Genomic DNA, 24,939 nt, shown 5'->3' with positions numbered 1-24,939 from the left:
TGTCAGGCCAGGCCGGGCCTGACTCGTTGCCCATCTCTAGGTGCTGGGGTTCCAACACAGGCAGGCTATCTCCAAATGCAAGGACCTGCCTGCGATCTCATCACATCACATTAAGAATATTTGAAACCAAATGGCAGATCCCTCGACCTCATTACGAATATGCATCCTTTTTTTGAACACCTTGGGACCACAGGCTTTTGGCCACCAAGGGCTTAGTCTCCCACTACCTCCAATTCCGAGATCTTGTGGGTCTTTCACCCTGTTTATTAGCTCCAGAGGAGGCATCTTCCTTGATCCTCGTCTTCCTTGTGTTGGTTTACTGGTTGTATTTGTTGTAGAGAATGCCCACAAAGAGAAGCGCCATCCGATTCCCTTATTAAAGACACCCACCCGCCGTTGCTGCTTTAAGATTCCAGGGACGTAACTAATCCAGGAAGCATACGCAACCCTAAAAATACATTTGGCTCTCCAATTAGGCCCAACTAGAATTAGACCCAACCAAATCTTTAAATTTTCATGAATTAGATTGGTCTTGTAACATCCATGTCCAAGTCAATCTCAGAAATATCAGCTCCATTTGCAGCCCTAAGTATATAATTTGTGCACTGCATCATAACATGCACAATTGAGTACGCAGAACATCCACGACCGTCCCCAATATTTCTATCCATTTTCCAAACCAAGCCTTAAAAGCGGTTATTTCTGTCCAAAATACCTACAAACTCCACTGCTCAACTGACTAAAATTTAAAATACAAAAAAAAAAAAAAGTGGGGGTTATTTCACGTGATCTGTCATCAGCATGATAAGCACAGCAAAATATCCACGAATAAGGACATACGGATTGAAAAATCTCCTTACTTTTTTGTTAGCCTTGAAAAAGAAGTGACACAATCCAGAACAAATTATCTATGCATACTGCTTTGAGCTATCAATTGAGATTCCCATAATTTGGTAATATAAAAGTGTACTTTCAAATATGCAATTATAACGAGTGCAGAAAACTGATGTTTGTTTTTCCAGTATCAAATACCTTACAAAGCCAAATTGGAGCTGACTGGAAATAAAAAGGACATGGCAAATTGTACCAAGCAGTCAATTCAGCGCTTGATTTTGTTCTTAAGATTAGAAATATGATGTGCTTTTCCTGTAGTGAACTTGCAATCAAAACTTAATACCCAGCAATGCAGATACGTAGAACGACTTCATAGAGCCAAAAGCCGGATTGAGATGCAACTTTCTGTCCATTGTTTTCAACTCCTTAAGTGTTGTTCATGAGAGTTTCAAGAATTATATCACCATTCACCATCTTTGTAGTGCCAACAATAAAGTCATAGCCCATTCCTTCCTGCAACACAAGTAGAAAGAAATATGAGTGATCTCTCTCTCTCTCTCTCTCTCACAGGTGCATGAAAAAGAAGGAAAGCAACTCCACCGTTAAGGACCAGAAAGATGTTCAATCTGTCACCCAATAGGCTTATTCAAACAGATTAAATTGCTTGTCAATATGGGCTACAATTAAGCATGTAAAGCTACTGACTGCCCTGCTTTGTCTATAGTACAACTACAAAAACTGTTGATGATTTAGTTGCTGCCAAATAAATCTATAACAGCTAGACTAGGGAACAATTCTTTTATTTTTGTGATAAGCACCTTAGTAGCAGGAATCTTCTGCTTAGGTTGGTGCACCCACTTCCCAAGTGTTATATATATATATATATATATATATATATATATATATATATATATATATGAAGACCCACTTCCCATACCTGTGCATGGGCACCTTTTTCTTGTAACTAAGAGAAGCACTAAATTATGCAATGTGTGGTACCAAGCACTACCGAACAAAGAGACATCATGGTAAAGCAGCTGTTTTGGATCTTGTAGGAAAATGTAAGAAAGATATAAATTTCAGTTTCCTAAATTTGAATAGAATGAATTATTTTAGAATCTTTTTTAAGGGTAGTGTTTCTTCTTTAACAATAGAATACAACAATTTTCAACTTTTTAGCATAATACAAAAACTTCAATATATGCCTACATATGGACCAATATACTTCGCAGGGTCGCAACAGATATGCAGCTCAACTTATGTTTGCATTGAACAAATCCATGAATTGATAGCAAATAACAGAAAAGCTCATTTAAAATGAGGTTCATCAGTAATTAGGTGGTTACTATTTGATAAGCCATAACCAGAATCTCTTTCGGTTAGATGAGCCACATCACAAAAAAAAAAAAAAAATCTACCATTTAGCCCATCGTATAATTTGATAAACATCTCCAAGAATTAATATTTTTAGGCCCAAAATCTGACCATCCAAACATAGGTGATTGATGAATAAGATTACAAGAATGAAGGCTCTGGCTCTTGGAGAATAGCTAAATGAGTCTACAGTCATACCAATCAGCAAGAATTTGATAAATGGAACAAAAAATATTAAAATATCTCTTTTAGCTGCTTTAATTACTTGAAACTCCTGCATCTTACAATGGATTTTATTTTTGGCTAGAGGAAATGATGCAGTTTCTTTTTACAGACTACAGTGAAAACTCCATTATTTTGCAGCCCAAGGTGACTCAACATTCAAACAGAGCCAGAAGAAATTGTGCCCAGGATGACATTACATACCTGTGAACTAAGAAAACGAAATAAAGAGCAGCAATCTCTGCAAAAGTCACCCCTCCAATGAAGACCACTAATGCTAGGGAACGACATCCATCCACAAGCCTGGAAATTGTGCAACAAATATTATTTATAAAAAGATATATGAAATTCTTCACAGCTGAAGCAAGTTTCGGACCAAGCCCCTCCAGAATCAGGCATAAAGGCATCATATATCTAATTCATGGCATTATTAAAATGTTGTTTTGTTTATATCCGTTATCCCCAGTAATTTAGATGGTAGTTTGTGGTTGAAATTGTGAACATGGTGCAATCAGTAGAATTAATTGCAAAATGTATTTTAAACAATGCAAGTACAACAAGAATACAATGTAGCACAGGTGATGATGATTCCATATCAGAAAACAAGCCAAAAGTTCAGATCAAGGGGAAAAAATGTTCCCAAGAAAAACTACATGCATTATTAGAGCATCTGGTATTACAACTGCATATTCTTTCATGGCAAGTAATGCCATTATTCAAAACAAAATTGCAGCAAATGGTACGGTTCTTTAGCAACTACTTATATTAGAACAGTAAAGAATACCTTGTACTTGCATGAAGGTAGATAGAGAGCTCCAGAAAGGTATCTGAAAATAGGATAACAAGTTCACTAAATTTGTAACACTTTAATGGGTCTAACAATGATTATGAGTTTAATAATACATTGACAAATATTAATTATGTTATGAAGTCATCTGTGTCTAGAGAATATGAACTTGCAAATTCATACTACCATATGAATTGCAAACCATAAAGGACAATTTGACCTCGAAAACAATCATGAGTTAGAATTCAATTCAGTAGGTTACATGAAGGCATGACTTTTGAATCTATTGAGGCCCATGTTACGCTATTGTTTTTGGCTATCAGTCTTACTGTAGCTCTGCATCTTGTTTGCACCAGATACATCTCTTTAAGGTTTAGTCACAAGGTAATTCCATGGTCAGTTATAATATACCCAATAACTACATCCATGCTTTCAATGAATAATTCCATGGTCAGATAATTTGTAGCCAACATGCATAACTCTCCTTTTCAGTTTCTCTTTGTTGGAAAAGCATAAAATACACAAATATAATCTATGTACATAAATAATTACATATTAATAATATGTCGTGTTCCCATGTCAGGATTTTTGGAGGCAGTCATGTCTGATAATTTGCCACTTGGCACCAACACCAAGTGTCTAGGTAACACTGCAAATGATTGATTGAGATGGTACTAGTTATTGAAATCTGTAAGATTTACAATAAGAATACTGCCGACAATGACCATAGATAATTTATCAACATTCTAGTATCCTTCATCTAAAAGTGCCCAAGAACTACATTTTAGATCGAAGACCATTTCCATAATAAATCACCCACCCTATGATGGATATGAGCCACCCAAGAACTAGCATCAATTCTCACAATTTACATAACATGATTTTCCATCAAGAAACCCAAAATGAAGTCTTCTAATCAGAGAAAAGGATGAATATGCCACAATACTATGGACTTTTTGGAATTTTTAACAGATCAAATCATCTGAGAATATGTCCAAGGCCTCCAATTTGGGAATATCCTCAAACCTTTTGCACCAGCAGATCCCATCTTCTTATCCATCAAGCAAACAATGAGATCCCCTCCCTTCCATAATTCCATGCATATCTACACCACTGAGATGGATAGACATGGAATGGACTCTGTGCATTATCTTAGAGACTTAGACAATTCGACATCATTAGTTTTACCATTAATGCCACTGCCAAATGTATTGCAATGGACTCGTTTAGAATCCTATCCTACTGTATTCTACCAATTTCCACCTTAACATTTATCATTTTTACCATGTTCATCTCATGATATTTGTACCAAAAAGCTTCACCACTTCACCCAATACATCACAACCATGTCACACTAAATGATACTTGAAATATCGTTGAATGCTAAGCATCTAAGACATAACCACAAGCTCCTACACCTTTACTGACAAGAAACCAGAGTCTCTGCATTAGACCAATCAATGTAAGATTTCAGCAATCTATAATCACATAATACTGCTGAGGTGAAAGTCTCCGCATCATCACACTTGCATAATTCTGTTTAAGAAATCATCCTCATATTTCTTTTCCTTTGCTTATTATCAAAGTAAAGCAACAAAACCAATATATATACATATATATAGACAAACATAGAGCTGCAAATTATCTATATGCCCTGTTTCACGAACCCTAATAATTCCAGTCTGTATAGTATTCTCTTTTTGGAGCAAAAATAGTGCCCTTTTTTAACTCCAATACTTACAAATATGAAAAAAGAAAACTTCGAATATGATATTCCACTGCCAAGGCTTCCAGACTTGATTGAAGATGCAAACTATCCCAAATTATCAAAGTTTCTGTTGAATCAAATTATCAAAGTTCCAACTTCAACATGATGGACTAATCAAAACCATGCTAGCGAAATCAGATTTTATTTTCACACCTCCCTCAATCCTCCCCTAAGTCTTGCGGCAACTATCAAAACCCCCAATCTACATCCATGCCCCTTGTTTATACACAAACTGTAAAAAAAAAAAAAAATAGTGTAAAATATAAACACAAATGTCCTTGGTCCTTGCATTGAATTGCAACATGCTGAGTATCATACGAGATGAAAATAATTTGGAAAACTAATATATAACGCTTCTCTTACCAGGATTTTGTTTTCTTCTTTTTAATTTTAAGTACAAAAAAATTATAAAGGCATTTAAAAGTCAATATATTGAGCCAAGTGCAAACAATGAGTTTTTACTTGAGCTGGAAACTTGGCATTTCATTCAAATAAACTTTGAATATTGGATTATCTTATTGAATTCAAAATTTGAAATTTCATTATGTAACGTAACATCTCAAGTAAATATAAGAGGACATTTACCTAAAAAACAATGTTTATGCAAATAAAATTTGTTTCCATTGGGCCCGTTAACCATCCACTAGGTCAATAGAGATAAATCTACCAACCTACAACTGTAAAGCTATTTAACGGACTTATGATGCTTACAAAACAATAGCTAATAATGGTAAGCCATAAGCAAGCAAACAGTTGCATGGCTTTGAAAGACAAAGCTCATTTAAATATATCACCCTTTAAATAACTCTTTAGCATTTCAGAGACTTTTTTTTCAATTTGAAAAGTCCAGGGACTTAAAAATAATTTTGGATCCATTTAGGGACCTATAGATAATTTTTCCTTTAATATATCACCCTTGTTTGTCTCGTATTGTAAGTAATTCTTATATGCATCCAGAAACTATGAGATATCATATGGTTTTGAACCTTGTATTCAATTTCGAGTTTAAATGTTGTTTTGAAATTCTGAACCTGATGGCCAATATTAAATCTACAGTTTGACGCATAATTGGTTTCTTCAGATTTACAGCTGTACAAGAATTTGGAGCTCCTTATTAGTTGCAAGATCCTCACTTGAACTTGGATCTCTCACATTTCTAATTATGCTTGTTTCTAATTTGAAAATCTGAAATCATATGACATTTTAAATTGATGATTTTTAGCTGATGCCTTTGTTTCAACATGGAATTCTCTCTCTATTGGAATCTTCTATATATCCCCTTTTGAATAGGAATATTTGTTCCCTCCAGTGCTCAATATGTAAATTTCTATTTAACTCGAAAAAAATAATAATACCACAATTGTGAGATTTTGTGGACCTTCAACTAGGTGATGTGTTTGGATCTCATCTGCAAGAAGACATATAAGGATCTCAAGGATATTTGAGGACCATGTTCAAATTATCAGTGAGGGTACACATCATGGATAAATGTAAACCCTGAACATGTGCATGAACATAAAGAAAAGGCAAATTTGTTAGATATTTGAGCTATTTCCTAAAAAGGCATATGTCTGAATCCATTTGAGGACCATGTTCAAGTTACCAGTGAGGGTACACATCAATCTCATCTAAGTTAGCAATGTGGATAAATGTAAACCCTGAACATGCGCATGAACATAAAGAAAAGGCAAACTTATTAGATATTTGAGCTATTTCGTAAAGAAGCACGCATCTGAATCCATTTGCACTGTCTTATTTTTATTAGAAAATCCTACTTTGGTATTACATTTTCAATTATCCCATTGATCCTCTCCCTGATCATTCCAATAGAACTTTTGTACAGGTGCAGATTTATAATTAAAGATTAAAGTCCATGAGTCATTTGTTTCCACTTAAAACTAATTTTTTTTTAACCATGGTGATCAATATTTCAAGAAGTGGTATGCAACCATCTTGCACCTGCAGCCTTCTAGCCAGCCAATACAGAAGAGCATAGGGTCTAGGCCACCCCTACATGTAACTGGTCCACATGGTTGACAACCATGCAGGCCACTAAGCCCAAGCCATCAGCATCCTCCTCCACCTTCTCTAAAATTCTTCTTAGTTTTTTTAATAAGTTATTGTTAGTTTTTCACTTTTTATCTAATTATATATATATATATATATATTTTTTTTTTTTTTTTTTTTTGTATATCTTCTAAATATGAGCAGACTCGAGTACTGCCTCAGAAGCCACATGTTGCTTAGGCATTATGTAGTACCTCAAACATTTATAAAGTGTGGTCTTTTTGAAAATCTTGATGTTGATAGCTATGTGAACCTTCTATAGAGAGTGAATTCCATCTTTGGAGTTGCCTTTCCAGTCAGTAATCATTGTGGTGGCACTGGAAACATGGTGGTTCAGTATTGGGTTGCTTTGTATCTTTGCCTCTATTTTGTGAAATGAGTTGAGGTCTGTAACTAAAGGATCTTTAAGGCTAATAGTTGCAAGAGACCCGGGCCCTGATTGGTCAAAGAATTAGAAAATGGAAGCAGCAAAAGTTATTCCTATGAGAATAGTTACACAATGAGTTATTTTAATCTTTGTTTGGCAACAACTTTTGGAATATTGTTTGGATAAGGATGTTTTTGTCCATAAAAAATAAATAAAATTATAGGTTTATGCTAGGAATGGCTTATGACAGCTCCTCCATGGAATCATGATGCCTACCATAAACAAGGTAGACCAATATAAATAATCCATGCTTGTGCCTAAAGGTTGTTTGATAGGCATAAAGCTTAGAACAACCCTTAGCCTGCTGTGTTCCCAACCACATGCTGTATTAGGCTGTGTTCAGTTCAGGAATAAGAATCAATATTCTTTTGTTATTCCTATCCTTGTTTGGCCAAAATTTCTGAAATAATTATAGGCTAAGGTTGTTTTTCTTAATTGAAAAGAAAAAGAAGAAGAAGAAGAAGGCAAGCATGAGAAAGGGCTTTATGCAGGGAACAGCAAATGACAGCCTTGGAACAGTTATGCCTGGCATAAGCAGGTTTAACAGGAATAACCATTCCTCGCTTATGCCTGTTTCTCAAAAATTGTTTGGCTGGCATAAGGCTTATTCCAAGCCCTGTGTTTATTCTATTCCCAAAAAAACATTGCCTTAGTTATGCAATGTTTAATCCTATGGTCTCCTTAAGGATAGCCTAGTCTCATTGTTACTATTGATCGCCTACAACAAACAAAGAATCAAGGTTCATCGTGCCGGTACCACGGTCAGCCAATGATACGGTTCGGTACGCCCCCGTACTTGTCCCGTCCCAGGCCCAAACCGACAGCAGAGAGGGGGAGAGGGAGAAGGAGAGGAAGAGAGAGAAAGAGAGAAGCAAACGGAAGGAAAGGGAGAGAAATAAACGGCCTCCAGAGGCCATCAGAGGGCTGCCGGGCCACCGCTGGCACTGCCAAAGCAGTGGAGTTGCCGACGTTATCGGAAAATTGAAAAAAAAAAGAATTCATTCAACAAAATAAAAATAAAAAACAAAACAATGGTCGAAGCTCCTGTTTCAATCGAATGCACGCTCACTGCCTTAATAACGCCAGTGGTGGCCTTGCAGCCCTTTAGAGGCCGTTTCTCCCTCTCCCTTCTCTCCCCTTCTCTCTTTCTTTCCTCTCTTTTCTTCTCCCTCTCCCCCTCTCTACTATGTCAATTCGGGATGATATCCACTGCCTCGACAGCATCAGTGGTGGCCTTGGTAGCCCTCGGACAGCCTCCAGAAGCTATTTCTCCCTCTCCTTTTCCTTATCTCCCCTTCTCTCTCTCTCTCTCTCTTTCCTCTTTCCTTCTCCCTCCCTTGGTTCCTCACCATTGTCTCGTTTTGAAAGTCAGAACCATCTAGGTCCGGGGCCAGTATAGTCTAGCACACCCCGAATCAAGCAGTTCGAGATGGTTCTACCAACCATGCAAAGAATAGTATTCAAATAAGTTCTTCTTAAGGCATGAAAACTGCAATTATCTTTTATGCAGATGAGAACTTTAAACAATTATTTGTGGTATGCTACAGCTTGTCATTTGACTGTCTTTGGCCATAAGAGTCCTTCACACAAAATCTACTCTTATTTCATAGTGCCATTATTTTGTCTCACAAACCAAAAGTATTAGAATTTAAAAAAAAAAAGAAGAAGCAATGTCCTCACTTTCTTGGTGTGATAGATAGTATCACATGATATTCTCACTCTTAAAATTCTTTTTACCATGTCTTTAAATTCCTTTGTTAACTAGTTCAGACCACAAACAAAATACACATCTTGCTCAATCTTTAAATTTATTTTAACAGGGAGTTCATTCTTGTTTATTTTCTGTTTGAGGGAATAACTGGGATTTCATTCTTGGAACCCAAAAAATATGGCAACTACTTAATGTTTATAAGAATTTTATCCAATGAAGTTCAAAGAATAAGCGGCATGTCTTAATTCTCATCATCTAAATAATAATAATGAGTCCTAGAAAGTTTGTCGATGCCACTGAGCATTTGCCCAAAGCAACATAGAAAGCACACATATACTCTAGATTTCTCAAATTAATGATGTGCATTTGAAATGAATTCATTTTTCACTAGAGCAAGCCTCTTTTATTAATGAATCAACTTGCCTTGTAGTATTACACATGATATAGAAACTTCCCAGTCTCTCATTATCAATGATAAACCTTGCATCCAATTTAAGCATCTTAACATAATGAACCACTCAACTGTACATTCTGATAAATTTCTCAAAACCATCTGGGTATGTGCCAAATACATACCAGCTATGTTTTTTGGTGCCTTAAAAAATAAAAAATTATAACAAGAAAAATTGTTTCCACACCTATAAAAGATGGAGAAACATACTGGTTACCTTTCTCATGCTCTGCAAATTAATAAAATAATAACAAAAACAACAGTTTTGGTACATATAATGGGAGGAGTTTTTTTCTTTTTTATTAGTTGTTTTGGGATGGGGGTGATGAGTACAGGAGATTTTCTTCTTGATGAATATTTGATCATTTTGTGATGAGCATGACATCTAATTGTTTTAAAAATCTGTGACTTTGCTCTAATTGTACAAACTGTGGCCAATGGATGTGAATAAAACTTGAATGAAGCTGATGACATTGTTATTTATGATGATTTGTCATGATTTATGGGTGCATGATCCTTGCATGTCATCCTTAATATATTAAATATGTATTACAAACCATTTGGTGCTACTGATGTCATCTTTCTAGAAAAAGAAATAATTGAAGGATTATCTAAATACTAATTCTCTTAAATTTCAACAATAAAAATTTTGATAAACAAAATAAAATCAAAATTTGTCGCAATGGTGGAAATCCCATATACTCCAACTAAGGATGGCAAAATCGATCCGACCCAATGGGTATGCGCCCTACCCAAATCCGATCAAACCCGAAAAATAGGGTTTGACCGGGTTTGGATTCGGATTTGAATAAAACCTGAAAACTATAGCACGGGTATAGGTAAGATATAGATAGTGCTGTTTTCTACCAAAATCCGAACCCGATCCGAACCTACAGGTATGGGTAATACTTGAACCCATATCCGAATATATATGTTTATAATTCTGTTTTGGTAATTCTATTTTGGTTGATAATATGCATAAAATTATTTTGGCTATTTATATGTTCTATGTTGAATTGTAATTTTATTTCTATGTTTGATTTTTATAAATCTGGACTTATAAATTATGTTCTATGTTGAATTGATAATTTTGTTTTAATTGATAATATGCATAAAATTATTTTGGTTGTTTAGTTTTTTTGGATATGCGATAGGCATGGGACGGGTATGGATTGGATATGGAGAAATGGATTACCTGTGGGTATCCCCGAACCCATTGGATATGGGGATGGATCTCTTTTCTTACTCGATCAGGTATCGGGTAGGATTTGGGTATAGGATATTAAGTTTGGATTTGAAGATGGGTAGTACAGTATCCGCCCCAAACCCTACCCATTGCCATCCCTAACTCCAACCCCTTTTAGCCAATACACATTGTACCAACCATGAGCCGTAGAGGGACGAATACTATTTTGCTTCATTTGTAATTTAGGCATATCGAGGCAAATTACTTTTTCATCTAGTATCATATTGTATTTCCAGCATGGTTCCCAATACTAGTCTCGGTGTTTCTACTGGTACATGCTGGTACAATGTCGGTATGGGTGGGTTTCATGGTATTGACATTTTGTATGCCCCATGTACCAAGCATCGGTTTGAAATCTGGCAAACCATTTCAGTTGGCCATTGACATGGTATCCATCATCAAGATTTCAATCCTTGATTTGTCTTATATGATGCACCATACATGTAAAGAAATACTTCTTTAATGTTACATCCCTTCCATATCTATATCCTATTATTTTCAAAATGTTCCACATATTAGCATGCTTGTATCATATACACGTGTGTGTGTGCGTGTGCGTGCACGCTAGACTACCAACTTAACATTAAATTTTTGAAAAAACATATAATGACTCAACATAAATATATTATCCAAATTGTAATCTAAGCCATTGAAGATGGTCTACACAATAAAAGATGTTTAGAAATTAAAACTCATATATTTTGGTGGTCTTTAATGTAAACATCAAGTCGGTGCAAAAATGAAAGTGTGTAAAAGTGTGTAAACTTCCTTTTATGTATGTTTGTAAACTTCCTTTCTTCCTTTTATGTATGTTTGTAAACTTCCTTTCACACACACACACACACGAACAAGAACATATTTTGTAGTGTTCTTGGAAACATAAGGTGGGGTTGGGCGCACACACACACACGCGAACAAGAACATATTTTGTAGTGTTCTTGGAAACATAAGGTGGGGTTGGGAAAGGATCTCAAGTTAGCAAGTACATGCAAAATATTACTACACACACACACACGAACAAGAACATATTTTGTAGTGTTCTTGGAAACATAAGGTGGGGTTGGGAAAGGATCTCAAGTTAGCAAGTACATGCAAAATATTACTACACACACACACACACACACACACACGAACAAGAACATATTTTGTAGTGTTCTTGGAAACATAAGGTGGGGTTGGGAAAGGATCTCAAGTTAGCAAGTACATGCAAAATATTACTACACACACACACGAACAAGAACATATTTTGTAGTGTTCTTGGAAACATAAGGTGGGGTTGGGAAAGGATCTCAAGTTAGCAAGTACATGCAAAATATTACTACACACACACACACACACACACACGAACAAGAACATATTTTGTAGTGTTCTTGGAAACATAAGGTGGGGTTGGGAAAGGATCTCAAGTTAGCAAGTACATGCAAAATATTACTACACTAAGACATGGGAGGAAACTATGATCACCTGTCATGGTTAGACTGTGCACCTAGGACCGTGTCAAGTGAAGAGCTGCTTGTAGAAGCACCCTGTCAAGGATGATACAGAAAAGGGGTTCGGTACATGACAGTAATATACAAACTTCATCTAGTTTCAAGAAAAATGAATATCAATATGAAGTATACAACTCAGTCTCTTTAAATCCAAATGAGGTCCAGGCAACAGCTTCATTATTTCTTCAATTGAACGCCTGCAAGTTAACTTAGTTAACAAGAGAAAGTTATGTTAAAAGCCAACCATTCTTGATATTTATCCAAGTAAAATCAAGTTATCATTTTGAGTCCTCTTCTCAAAAAGGGGAAAGAAGGAACTAAAATCTTCAACAGAAGTTATTAGGATTTAGGGATTTCTTTCTATTGGAAGGCCCACAAGGCTTATGGTATGCATGTTGCAATTTTTAACCCCAAGCTCACTGCTACCCTTTGCAACTCCAATTTGATTAGATTTGGATAAGGATCACCAGATACCTGCTGGAACCCTGTTTGACTGTCTGCTTGCATGCACTTGTACGCTTTGTAAGTATTTAGAAGAAAGCACAGTTTCCATTTAGAGCACATAAATAGTGGTATAGTCAAATTGTTGGTCGTGTTAGGAAGTGATGAATACAAAAGCAGCCATCTGTATGTATGCTGTTACCAAATGTTTTAGCTCTTTCAAAAACACTACCTTGTATTTGACAAACAAGAGTGCTGCATTACATGGCAAATGTGCCAGTTTTTAGAGAAAGAGAAAGAGATGTTTCTGCCACAAAATGGCATATCAATATTTTGGAGCTGCCTATTCTCACAAACAAGATTAAGCTCTGCCATCTTTTTGCTAAATATGCATAAAATAGCTATTTACTATGAAATCCATCAAATATTAAATAATATGACACAATGATTCATGAAAATATGAAAGTGATCATCAGTACTTGTACATACAGGAATATTACATGAAACTGCACCAACTTTTTCATATTGGATTGATGATTGATCCATATGCCTATAAAATAACAGCAGAGAAAACCTTCATTTTGGTTGCAGTTGGAGGATTCTTTACCTTAAATTTTTCTTTAAAAAAAAAAGTGAAGCTAATAACTCATTTGCTTTTATTTCATTTCTAGTTTTTGAAAAAAATCAGAAAATATGTTTTTTTTGGTGGCAACTGCTTCTTATGTTCAGAAATGAAAAACAGATTAACAATCTAATGGTGGTACTGGTGGTGTTTGTTGTGCTAGTGCCTAGTAGTTTTCATGCTGGTGCTGTGGGGGTCTGGCCAAGGTGGTTGTTGGAAAAGATGGTGGTGGTGGCGGCAAAGATGGTGGTGGCAGCGGCAAAGATGCAATGGTGGCGACCGCACAACAGTCATGCTAGCAGCTTTGCCAGGTGAAACTGTATGAAATTTTGGAAGTAGACACTTTTTTGCTATTGAAAGTTGTGGAAAGTTTACACAAAAGAAAACAAAGATATGTTCACTAATATATTTTATATCATCATCATTGCTTTTTTTAGAACAACATAAATGGACAATGGTAAGGCAGCTACACATGCACTTTTAATCATCAAGGATGCATGGTCAAATAGATTCTTTGGTACCACTAGTCAATCTGGAATTTGCTTGTTCTCTCGAGAAAGAATACCACATGAAACTATGAATCAAATATTTAAATGTTCTTACATTTGAATTCAGAAACAGGTCTAAAGCACATAATTATAAACTTCTTCTTTTTATGCATGTTTATATGAGGATGAGAACTTGGATCAGACCTTTAGCCAATTGAAACCCAAAATTTAGTAGGCAGGTCCCAAGTACCCCAAGTTTAAAATTGATAAAACATTCCAGAAGGGTCTGAAGCTGATTTGACCAGATAATAAAATCAGCAGTTTGTGCAAACTTTCAGATGGAAGCTTTCACTAGGAAGAATGTATCATGCAAACTCCACCAAGTCAATCTACCCACACCATTGATCCCATTGCAACATCAAATTTTGTCCTAAATTATTAGATACTTTTACCCATTAATGAGGGGACAGATAGGCTGAGTTAGTAAAGTCACTCGGTGATAATAGCAGTGACCTGGGTTCAAGTCCCACTCTCACTTGAATTCGGCTGGTGTTCCTCTTATCCTAGTTCATGAAAAATATTACACCAATAAATGGACCCTATGTTGTGTTTGTAACTCATGAATTCAAATATTGTAACTTAACATATATGATGTCATATATGTATGTCAGCAACATGAGGGTATGTTGATTTTTCCTCTCAAATACTAGCAATTAAGAGCTATATAATCCTAAAATAGTTATAGACCATCGACAAGGTGCAACTTGTTCTAGGGTGCACACCCATGATATCTCTATCTTAATATCTCTTCTTGGGTTGAGGGTAACTGTTAAAATTGTTAACTCTCATAAGACTGTTTATGGCAGCAGAAGCACAATGGGCTCTAATATACTCTATTAAGATATGGAGGGTAGAGACGTGGTTCTACATATTGGTGCATACTATACTAGATGTACCATACCATACCAGTACCAAACCGGAACTCAGACACCTGTACTAGATGAAACTTGGTAGAGTAATGGATGATAGAAGAGTAGCACATTAATATTTTCTCACATGATTTCTTGACCACTTACAAAATGACTTGCATGGACACATGTTGACTCTTCACATACCCCTTATATAGATGCATTATAATTCTCAAAAGACACTAGTGGAATAAATCCATGAAACACTAAGAGACATTATTAGGAAACACTAATTAATGATCAACTCATGTACTAACTTAATACTTTAAATAAATTTGGTTTAATTAAATCAATTTGATATCCAGCACCTTCAAGAAATTAAATCTATTTGGTACCATACCAGTACCAAACCGGAACTCAGTCACCTGTACTAGATGAAACTTGGTAGAGTAATGGAGGATAGAAGAGTAGCACATTAATATTTTCTCACATGATTTCTTGACCACTTACAAATGACTTGCATGGACACATGTTGACTCTTCACATACCCCTTATATAGATGCATTATAATTCTCAAAAGACACTAGTGGAATAAATCCATGAAACACTAAGAGACATTATTAGGAAACACTAATTAATGATCAACTCATGTACTAACTTAATACTTTAAATAAATTTGGTTTAATTAAATCTATTTGATATCCAGCACCTTCAAGAAATTAAATCTATTTGATATCCACGCGCCCCCCCCCCCCCCCAAAAAAAAAAAAAACTTTAATCCAAATTTCCTTCTAACCAAGATCATTATGGCTTCTTCAAGAATATCTGCATTGAGGGGTTTGGAAATCTGCTGCTTTCTAATTGTTATAGAAAATGCATTGTTTTTGAATGGAATGAGATCTGAGGCCATTTCTATCAATGTGAGGGGCTTGTGATAGTTCCTCTGTTGCTCGTGTACTAGCATCACATTTTTTACATAGCATCTTCACTAGACCACACTCATTTATCTTCTAGTGCATCCTTCCCTTGACCAAAGAAGACTTCCATATTGACCCACCTGCATCATAGAATTAAACTCTCCACTCCAACATAATAATATAGGATATTCCATGGTTTTGAATATTTGCCTTCATGTGAGATTACATAAATTTTTGCTCTTTTAGGCAACATGTTTTCCTATTCACTTCTAATCATCTTGCCAAATTTATCACTTTTGAGTTCAAAGTTTACCTACTTGATTTCTCTATTACTTGCACTTTCACTTTTGAGTTCAAAGTTTACCTACTTGATTTCTCTATTATTTGCATTTTCACTTTCTTTTATGTTCTCAACTTTCTCTTCTTTGATTATTCAAATTTCCAAATTTTCAGTTTTCTTTTCTACTTCTTCAATTTCTTCCACATCTTCACTCTCTTTTCTTCTTTCACATCATTTTCAAATTTTTATTCTCATTTGGTTCTTATATTTCAATTTCAAAATTTTCTTCCAAAAACTCGTCTCTTTGACATGCTCCCATAATATTTTATGTGCTGCCTTTTACAAAATCTTTAAAGCTTTCTCCTCCATTTCAAATTTCTTTGATATGCAACCTTCAGGCTTGTTAATGACATCCCATAGCTTGTAACCTTATGACCATGTGCATGTTCAAATGCTCCAGATATTGTAATTAGGAAAACACCAACTCTGCTTATGAGAAAAGCATCTCTCTCTCCCCTCTCTTCCCTCTTTTTCCTTTTTGAAATTCATCTTCCACCTTGGGGATAATCAATTGTTCTTCTCCTTGAAGTTACTCTTGGCTTCTACAATACTGCAATCCTGACACTTGGAGCCCCCTTACTCTCGAATAACTCTTTGATTGTCTACCGTACAAGATCTTTGGGGCTCTAATACCACTTTGTTAGCTCTAACACCACTACATTGGGGGTAGCAGAAGCACAATGGGCTCCAATATACTTGATTAAGAAATAAACGATAGAGATTAGGAGAGGATAGAATGATAACACTATATATTCCCAATCATGATTTCCTGCACGCTTACAGAATGACAAATTACATAGCTTTATATAGATACATATTGACTCATCACATGCCTCTTACATAATTGCATTATGATATCCAAGACACTAATTAAAAAATACATTGAACACTAAGAGACACTATTTGAGAACACTTCAAATAACTAATGATTTAACTCGTTTACTTAATTAATACTTTAGTTAAACTTAGTTTAATATCTAAAAGATTTGTCTAATGATAGACATGCGAGCAGAATCCTAATAATGAATTAAGCTTCCTGTACCATCTACTAAACTTGTGCTACATATCAATCTATAACAGCAAGTTGGGAAGCATGTCCCTCCTCTTGTCTTCATGTAATGATTAGTTATCTTGGGGTTGAGTTTGCGTGTGGGTGGGTGGATGGGGGGGAGAGTGCAGGGGAAAGGAATACATGTAATAGTAAGCCTGTGCAGCCATTTCTAGTTTTTTCATCTTTTACTTGACTCTCCTTTCACTTTTAATCTAAATCTTTTACCTGCGATAACAAAAATGGCCATCACAGTACAATGGTCAACGAATAATATGAATGGACATTGTCGATGAAACAAATTACTAATATGATGTGCAACTTTTCCACCCAAATAGCAAGTGAAGTTAGATGTTCGTTGGTTACAAAAGAACATATTACCAGAACTGACTAGAAAGAAGATTATTAATTACATGCAAGAAATGTCAAATAAGACGAAGAAATTTGAGCACCAATGCTTGTTATAACAACTAATCAATAAACAATATGATGGGAAACAAATTTACCATCCAGATCTAATCGCATGTTGAACAAGACGAATGCTGAGAGGTGCATATCCAGAAAAGATGTACGAGACATCATTGGGGCTGAAATACAGTCAAGAAGTTCAAACATTTAGAATGTAAATATTGATATTTACAGTAAAGAACAACAATGAAAGCATCTAAAATCATCTGCTAAAGCATTCATATTTTAGTATTATGGATTAATGAAAGAGCCAAAACACCCTTTGAATGGACGAGTACTACACTAAAGATTTGAGACTTGAGCATACCGGCTTGAAGCCAGTAAGATGGGGGATGGAAACCCTCATGTATGCCCAAGCCAGAACCGAACCACTTGGAGGCTTGGATCATGCTGGATTGAGGAAGGCTGAAGCAGATCGGCCTTGAGATTGTTCAGTATCTAGGGGCACTACCTCATACTGAACAATACTCCCTTAAAAGCTATTCTTTTTCAATCCACTTTTTGAAGGCTGAAACAACCAGGGAGCACTACTAAAACAGACACCTGCAAGCAAGGTTCAACACTAAAACAGACAGACTACTAAATACAACAAGAAGACTACCAGACGAAGATTGGTTACACATGAAGAAACAGGAGATGCTAACTTGGTATGGTAATGACTAATGATCCCAAGAAGAAGATCAAATATACGTACTTGGTTGTGTCTGTATGATCAACTATAAGTTGCAGAGCTCTTGTAATAGTAGGCCAGTTGGTCTTCATTTCCTGCAAGCAAGGTTCAACACTAAAACAGACAGACTACTAAATACAACAAGAAGACTACCAGACGAAGATTGGTTACACATGAAGAAACAGGAGATGCTAACTTGGTATGGTAATGACTAATGATCCCAAGAAGAAGATCAAATATACGTACTTGGTTGTGTCTGTATGATCAACTATAAGTTGCAGAGCTCTTGTAATAGTAGGCCAGTTGGTCTTCATTTCCTGCAAGCAAGGTTCAACATCAATTCAGCTGATATTGAGAGGAAAAGAAATTGGCATAATACCAAGCTAAAATATTGTATATATAGGATAAGGAATTGCAAAATATTTAATCTCATGTAGGCTACCTGAAACTTAAGTAAATTTCTCTACTTCTTGTATAAATCATACCCACCTCTTTCTTAAAGAGTCCAGCTTTTTCCGGATTACACAATGTAGACATGTGCTCAAATCCATAGCTGTGGAGTATCTCCCTCCTAAATTAAGATAAGAAAAAGATTATATATATGTGAATAACAAAATATATCGATTCACTGTGAAAGAAAATGATAAAAAATATGTTAAAAAAAAAAACCATGTATTCTTGTAATTCTTAAGAGTTATGAGTGGTGCATAGTAAATAATGGAAGGCCAGTTACAGCTCTTAATTTTTTACATAACTTTTTGGTCATTGACTAAGAACTTTAGTTATGAATGCAGCATTGTTGCCATATTGAGAAAACTCCGGTGCATTACAATTAGTTGCCCATCATCCCACAAGCTTTTTACCTAAACTTGTGGGAGGAAAGATATAATGGAAGTGTCGAATTGGCATCAGAGTAAATTCAAGGACTAAAATTGGTGTATTTCTATCATTTAGAGTTTCTATCTACTACGATTATACTTGGCATATCATACAGCATTCTGAAACAGCACAGAGAGAGAGAGAGAGAGAGAGAGAGAGAGAGAGAGAGAAACTATGACATATATCAACCTAATAATTTTGCCTAAAAATTTCTGAATCCTTCTGCCATCATTTGACTGTTCGTTCACCAATATTTTTTGCCTTGTTGCTTGTCAAACATGTGGCTTAATTATTTTTGCAATTCTTATTCTTCATAGCAAAACTTGTCATGATAATGCACCTGCGTGATCAATTCTGGTCTTTCACCACTAACTATGCTTCACCTTTCCAGATGATAATTTAGGAATGGTGACAATATTTTAACAATTCCAGAAGCATACCCTTGCATGTTTTTGACATATCATGCAAATTGAGATGGCTTCCCAAGTCGCAAACAAACCCCATGAGATATCAGTGGGCAATGGGACATGAATGGAGCTGAAAGAGGTCAGCAGCTAAGGTATGCCTGAGATTATGTGGAAGGCAATCATGCAAAAGGATACGAAAAAAGTTGATTTTATGATAACTTTATTTTTGATAAAGAAAGAGCTGATCGCAGATACCAAGTGTTTGGAGTACTAGTAACTAGTAATGTAGGGTTTGAAAGAGAGACTTGTAATTATAATGGTGATTTTGTATATTAGGAATATTACAAGCAGTTTTGTTCTTCAATCGCATCCCTTCAATTTGAATAAATAAATATCTGATAATCCTCATTGTTTTCTTTCTCATTCCTTTGTGATACACAACCCCCTGATGTAGGTTTGCCGGATTGTTGCTATAACCACTAGGAGGGTTGATGTCAAACTGAAAGCTAAACATAAAAGTGTACACTCTTTTCTGATGCCTTTCTTAAGTTCTGCTCCATAGCTTAGTCCATATTACAAGGTTTCTTGGTAGAGTGGTCCACTTTTGTCAATACCTCATGCATGGAAACGACTGCAGCAACTCAGAAACCTGAATCAATAGCCAATGTTGGTGCAGGAACAAGAAACCTAGGTCTTAAAAGAATTATGGTACAGAATCACCTTAGGAACATATCTAGTTTCTTGCCAGAAAAATATTATATGAAAATTTTTTTTAAAAAATGATAAAATTAGAAACAGCCCATCTTGTTTAACTAATACAGATTTTGATAAAATTGTGTTTTCAATCAAATTATTTATTTTAAGTTGTGGTAGAAGCATAAGAACCTAGTCACAAGCAGGAGTAAGATTCCAAAGTGGATTTCACACAACAGGTAGAGTGTGCAGGTTTAAGTACAAGATGCTTTCATGTGGATTCTTTTATGAAAGCTTTCGGTTTCACCTTTAAATTCTCTTCCTCGTACCAAGTTAAGAACCCTTCTACATGCTTAAGGACTAAACCTGTCATAGAAAGCATTTGGAGCTGCAGGTGATTATTTAAGTCATTTAAGTATCCCTCTTCTACCTTCTGCCTTTTCACATCTTCCCATATTTAGTACCACAACTTGGTGACCATTTATTTCTAGACAATAAGTTAAGCCAAATCTTTTTTATCTTAAACCTTTATTCAATTTGATCCTATGAGTGATAGGTCTTCTTGTCTAACTTGTCTGAATGAATAAGTTGTCCACTGGCAAAGCACTAAAAGTTACCTTTTTCATAAAGTGAAAAAAGATACCTGGCTACTTGTGGCTAAATCTTATTTGGATAGCTAGGGAACTACTCATTTGTCTCCTATGTATACTTATTTGCCTTTTATGTTTTATTAAGGGATTGTCATGACTCATGATTTCCTTGCTGTGCACCACGTCTTGCCATAAATGGTAGTTGCATCTACTGATATTTACAAGTCATGTCAATTGTTTAGACTCTTTCCAACCATGTTTTGCCAAACCACCCCGAACTGGATGGTTCGGGGTGTGCTGAACCGTACAGACAGCTAACTGATGCAATTCGGACGTCCGATTCGGAATGCCGGTGAAGACAGAGCGAGAGAGAAGGAAAGAGAGGAAGAGAGAGAAGAGGAGAGGAAAACAAAGGGAAATGTCAGCGGTGGCCAGCGATCGCCCGTCGATGCCGCCGAGCCTCCAGTCTCCATGGCTCTCTACGAGATGCGAGAAGAAAGAGAGATAGAGAGAGAGGTGTTAGTCCGTATGGTTTGCTATGTGAATCAATTAGGTAAAGAAAAGTATTAATGTATACCATAAAAGTGTAGGTAATATTCTCTAGAATATTACCATATTTCCTACCATAAAAGTACATAGGTAATATCTTCTAGAATATTACCATATTTCCTACCATAAAAGTGTAGGTAATATTCTCTAGAATATTACCATATTCCTTACCATATTTAGATTTACATATTTGTATATATAGGCCCTTTTGTACAAAAAGAAAAAAGATATAGATTCTTTCTTTCTCTCCCGTGCAGCGTCCATCTTCTACCTCTATCGTGTGCAGTGTGTGGTGCTTTTCAACATGGTATCTAAGCATCAGGTAAGCCATTAAATTCAGACTTTCTCCTTCCCCTATTCAATCTTTTTCTTCTTCTCTTGTCGTGTCTTGAACCCCTCTTCTGCCCGAATCTCTACATCTTATCTAGCTTTTTTGCTTCTCCAGGGCTTGGTTCCTCTCAATCCAACCCATACTTATTCTTGCGATATCTTTTTCTCATCTTTTACATTCTTTTTCATAGATCCACTGTTCTGCCCTATTCTCTACATCTTGTCTTGTTTTCTTTTTTCTCCAGGACTTGGTTCCTCTAAATCCAACCCATACTTATTCTTGCGATATCTTTTTCTCGTCTTTTACATTTTTTCTCATAGATCCACTGTTACTACATGTTTTGGTGTCTTTTTTCATTGCCTTTGTCTAATTCTTGGATTTGTTGGTCTTCATCTTGTGCATTCGAAAACGTGCACTCTTGGAAAATGTGTCAATCTTGACTTTTCTTGCATAATCACTATCAATACTAAAGGGTAGCGATCCCCATCCTGCATATGCATCTAGTTTCGTTTCACAATCTTTAAAAAAAAGGGGTATGGTATTTATTTGTGTAGCAAGACATCACGAGATTTCTGGGATCCACTGCAGTGACTTCCACATCTAAAATCATCTTAAATTGACCATTTTCTAGAAGACCTACGATTTTCCTGCCTTTCTCTTTAACGGCTTCCTTTTCTCTCCCCCCACCCATGAATGCTTCTTTCTTCTCTCAGGAACAGAAATTAACATACTCTAATTATTTTGTGTGAAAACTGCAAATTACCGCTATCATTGAGAGCCTGAATCTTGTTGGCCACTTGGATGATACTGACCCAGCACCACCTCAGCATTTAGAAGAAATACAAGGAGTTGGTGAGAGCAAGCAGACTGCCCTCATACCTAATCCTCTTTTCCGCACATGGGTGAAACAAGATAAGGTATTGGTGGCCTATATGTTGTCCACTCTATCTCAAGATGTTCTTCTTAGGATTGAGGATGGGCTCACTGCAAAAGATTTATGGGAAAGCCTACGTGATCAATTTTCTCAAGTCACATCTTCCAAAGCTATACAACTCAAGATAGAATTTCAGAATTTGCGGAAGAATGATATATCAATAATGGAATACTGGAATAAGATGAAAGAGATAGCAGATGAGTTAGCTCTCATTGGCCAATCGATTTCAAATATAAATAAAGTTCAGCAAATTTTGACAGGGCTTGGACTGGATTTTGACATGCTGGTCATCTCCCTTGAATGTTAACCTAAGCTTCCATCCTATGAAGTGCTGCGTCCTATGCTGCTACAATATGAGCAACATCATGTGAAGAAGCAAAAGAAGCCTGAGCAAACCAAAGTTAGTGGTAGCCATGATGTGCTTAATGTTAATGCTGGATTTGGTAGAAGTCAGGATAATCAAAGTAGCGGACGTGGAGGAAGACATAAAAATTGAAATTCTAGGCATTATAATGGAGGACATGGGCTGCTGCCCACACCCCAGAATGGTGGACAAAGAAATCAGCCATGGAACAATCAAAGAAAAAATAATCCGAAAAGACAACAGCGGAGATCAGTATTTTGTCAGCTTTGCCAAAGAAAGGGACATACTGTTGCAAATTGTTAGGATTTAACCACTTATGGAGCTGCTGCTACAGGGTGTAAGAATGCTGGAGATGCTAATTATGTGCATGCAAATGATGGTGGACAGCAACAAGTACAATCACGACATGAAGCATTGGCTGCTATTTTCCAGAATTTGGGAATAAATGATACTAATAGACAACAAGAGATGTGGTTCCTTGATTCTAGGGCAAGCAATCATATTACTGATATTGTGGGTAAGATTTCTGATGCCAAACCATTTATGTCTTCTAGCTATGTTACTACAGGATATGGTACCCCTCACACCATCACACATACAGGCAATGCTTTTCCCTATTCCACAAATCATCCCACACCTCTTGTTTTCTCCAACACATTTTTAGCTCCTGGCATTCAAAAGAATCTTCTTTCTGTTTCCCAATTATGTGATCAATTAGATTCTTATGTTGTTTTTACTCCCAATTATGTTTTTGTCAAAGATCTCCGAACGAACAAAACACTCACAGAAGGTGTTCATAAGGGGAGCCTATTTGTATTGAAGAAAGCTCGTAGTCATCCATCCGAGTCTAATGTCAGTTTAAAGTCATCGTCGTTGCTGTTCCATGCTGCTAATGCCAAGAGAGAAGATGCCAGTTCGTGGCATTGACGCCTTGCTCACTATGGTAGTCACTTCTTAGAGTCCATATTCAAGAAAAGTCTTTTATCTTATATCCCACGTAATAAAGATCCACTCATTGAATCGTTATGTCCACAGTGTCAAATTTGTAAGAGTCATTCTCTTCCTTTTCAGATAATAAATAAACAAGCTTCTTTTCCTTTGAGATTGTCTACTCAGATGTGCAGGGACCTGCCCCAGTTCAAGCATATTCAAAAAATCATTTTTATGTTACCTTCATTGATTGCTACAGTTGTTTTATCTGGATATATTTTATTAAACAAAAATCTGATGTGTTCTCCAGATTTCAGCATTTGTATTCTTTCATCCAAAACAAGTATGGCATGCCTATTATTAACTTTCATAGTGATGGGGGTGGAGAGGACATTTCCCATCAATTAAAGAATTATCTGCATAGTCATGACATACATCATCAGAAGTCTTGCCCACATACATCAGAACAAAATGGTGTAGTGGAGCAAAAACATCAGCATATAGTTGAGAGTGGCATGAGCATGATGCGTGGGAATTGTGCCCATTCTGGATTATAGATCGAAGCTTTCTACACCGCAGTCCATATCATTAATAGGCTGCCTATAAAGTTTTTGAGGCATAAGTCACCATACGAAATTCTCCATGGCGTGGTTCCCACATATAACTATATAAAAGTATGGGGATGTAGGTGTTATGCTCAACACTGACCTAATCAAAGTGATTCTGCCCATCATTGATGAAGTATTCCATTGTCAACCTCCCAGTCTGTCCTGAATTCTCTGAACCAATGTGCTACATTCTGATACCCTGATTTGCCTGCCCATGACAGGTACTCTCCAAATATTGCCAAATCCCCTCACATTCTTCCACACCAAGATATAATTTAATTTGATGCTTGATATGATAGTCAATCTGGGGGTTGAATTTAATAGTGGATTTATGAACATTAATGCGCTAACCCGATATCAAGAAATAATCCTCAA

General features: G+C 36.1%; 1 pseudogene; it reads right to left on the bottom strand.

Annotated features, from left to right (window-relative positions):
- Positions 1-906: 906 nt before the first annotated feature.
- Positions 907-24,939, bottom strand: part of LOC105034362 (vacuolar protein-sorting-associated protein 33 homolog) — a 48,257-nt pseudogene continuing 24,224 nt past the window's right edge.

This window comes from Elaeis guineensis, chromosome 2, assembly GCF_000442705.2.
Source record: "Elaeis guineensis isolate ETL-2024a chromosome 2, EG11, whole genome shotgun sequence".
Taxonomy (NCBI): Eukaryota; Viridiplantae; Streptophyta; class Magnoliopsida; order Arecales; family Arecaceae; genus Elaeis; species Elaeis guineensis.
The sequence above is the reverse complement of the archived record's forward strand: the minus strand, read 5'-3'. Positions and strand labels throughout refer to the sequence as shown.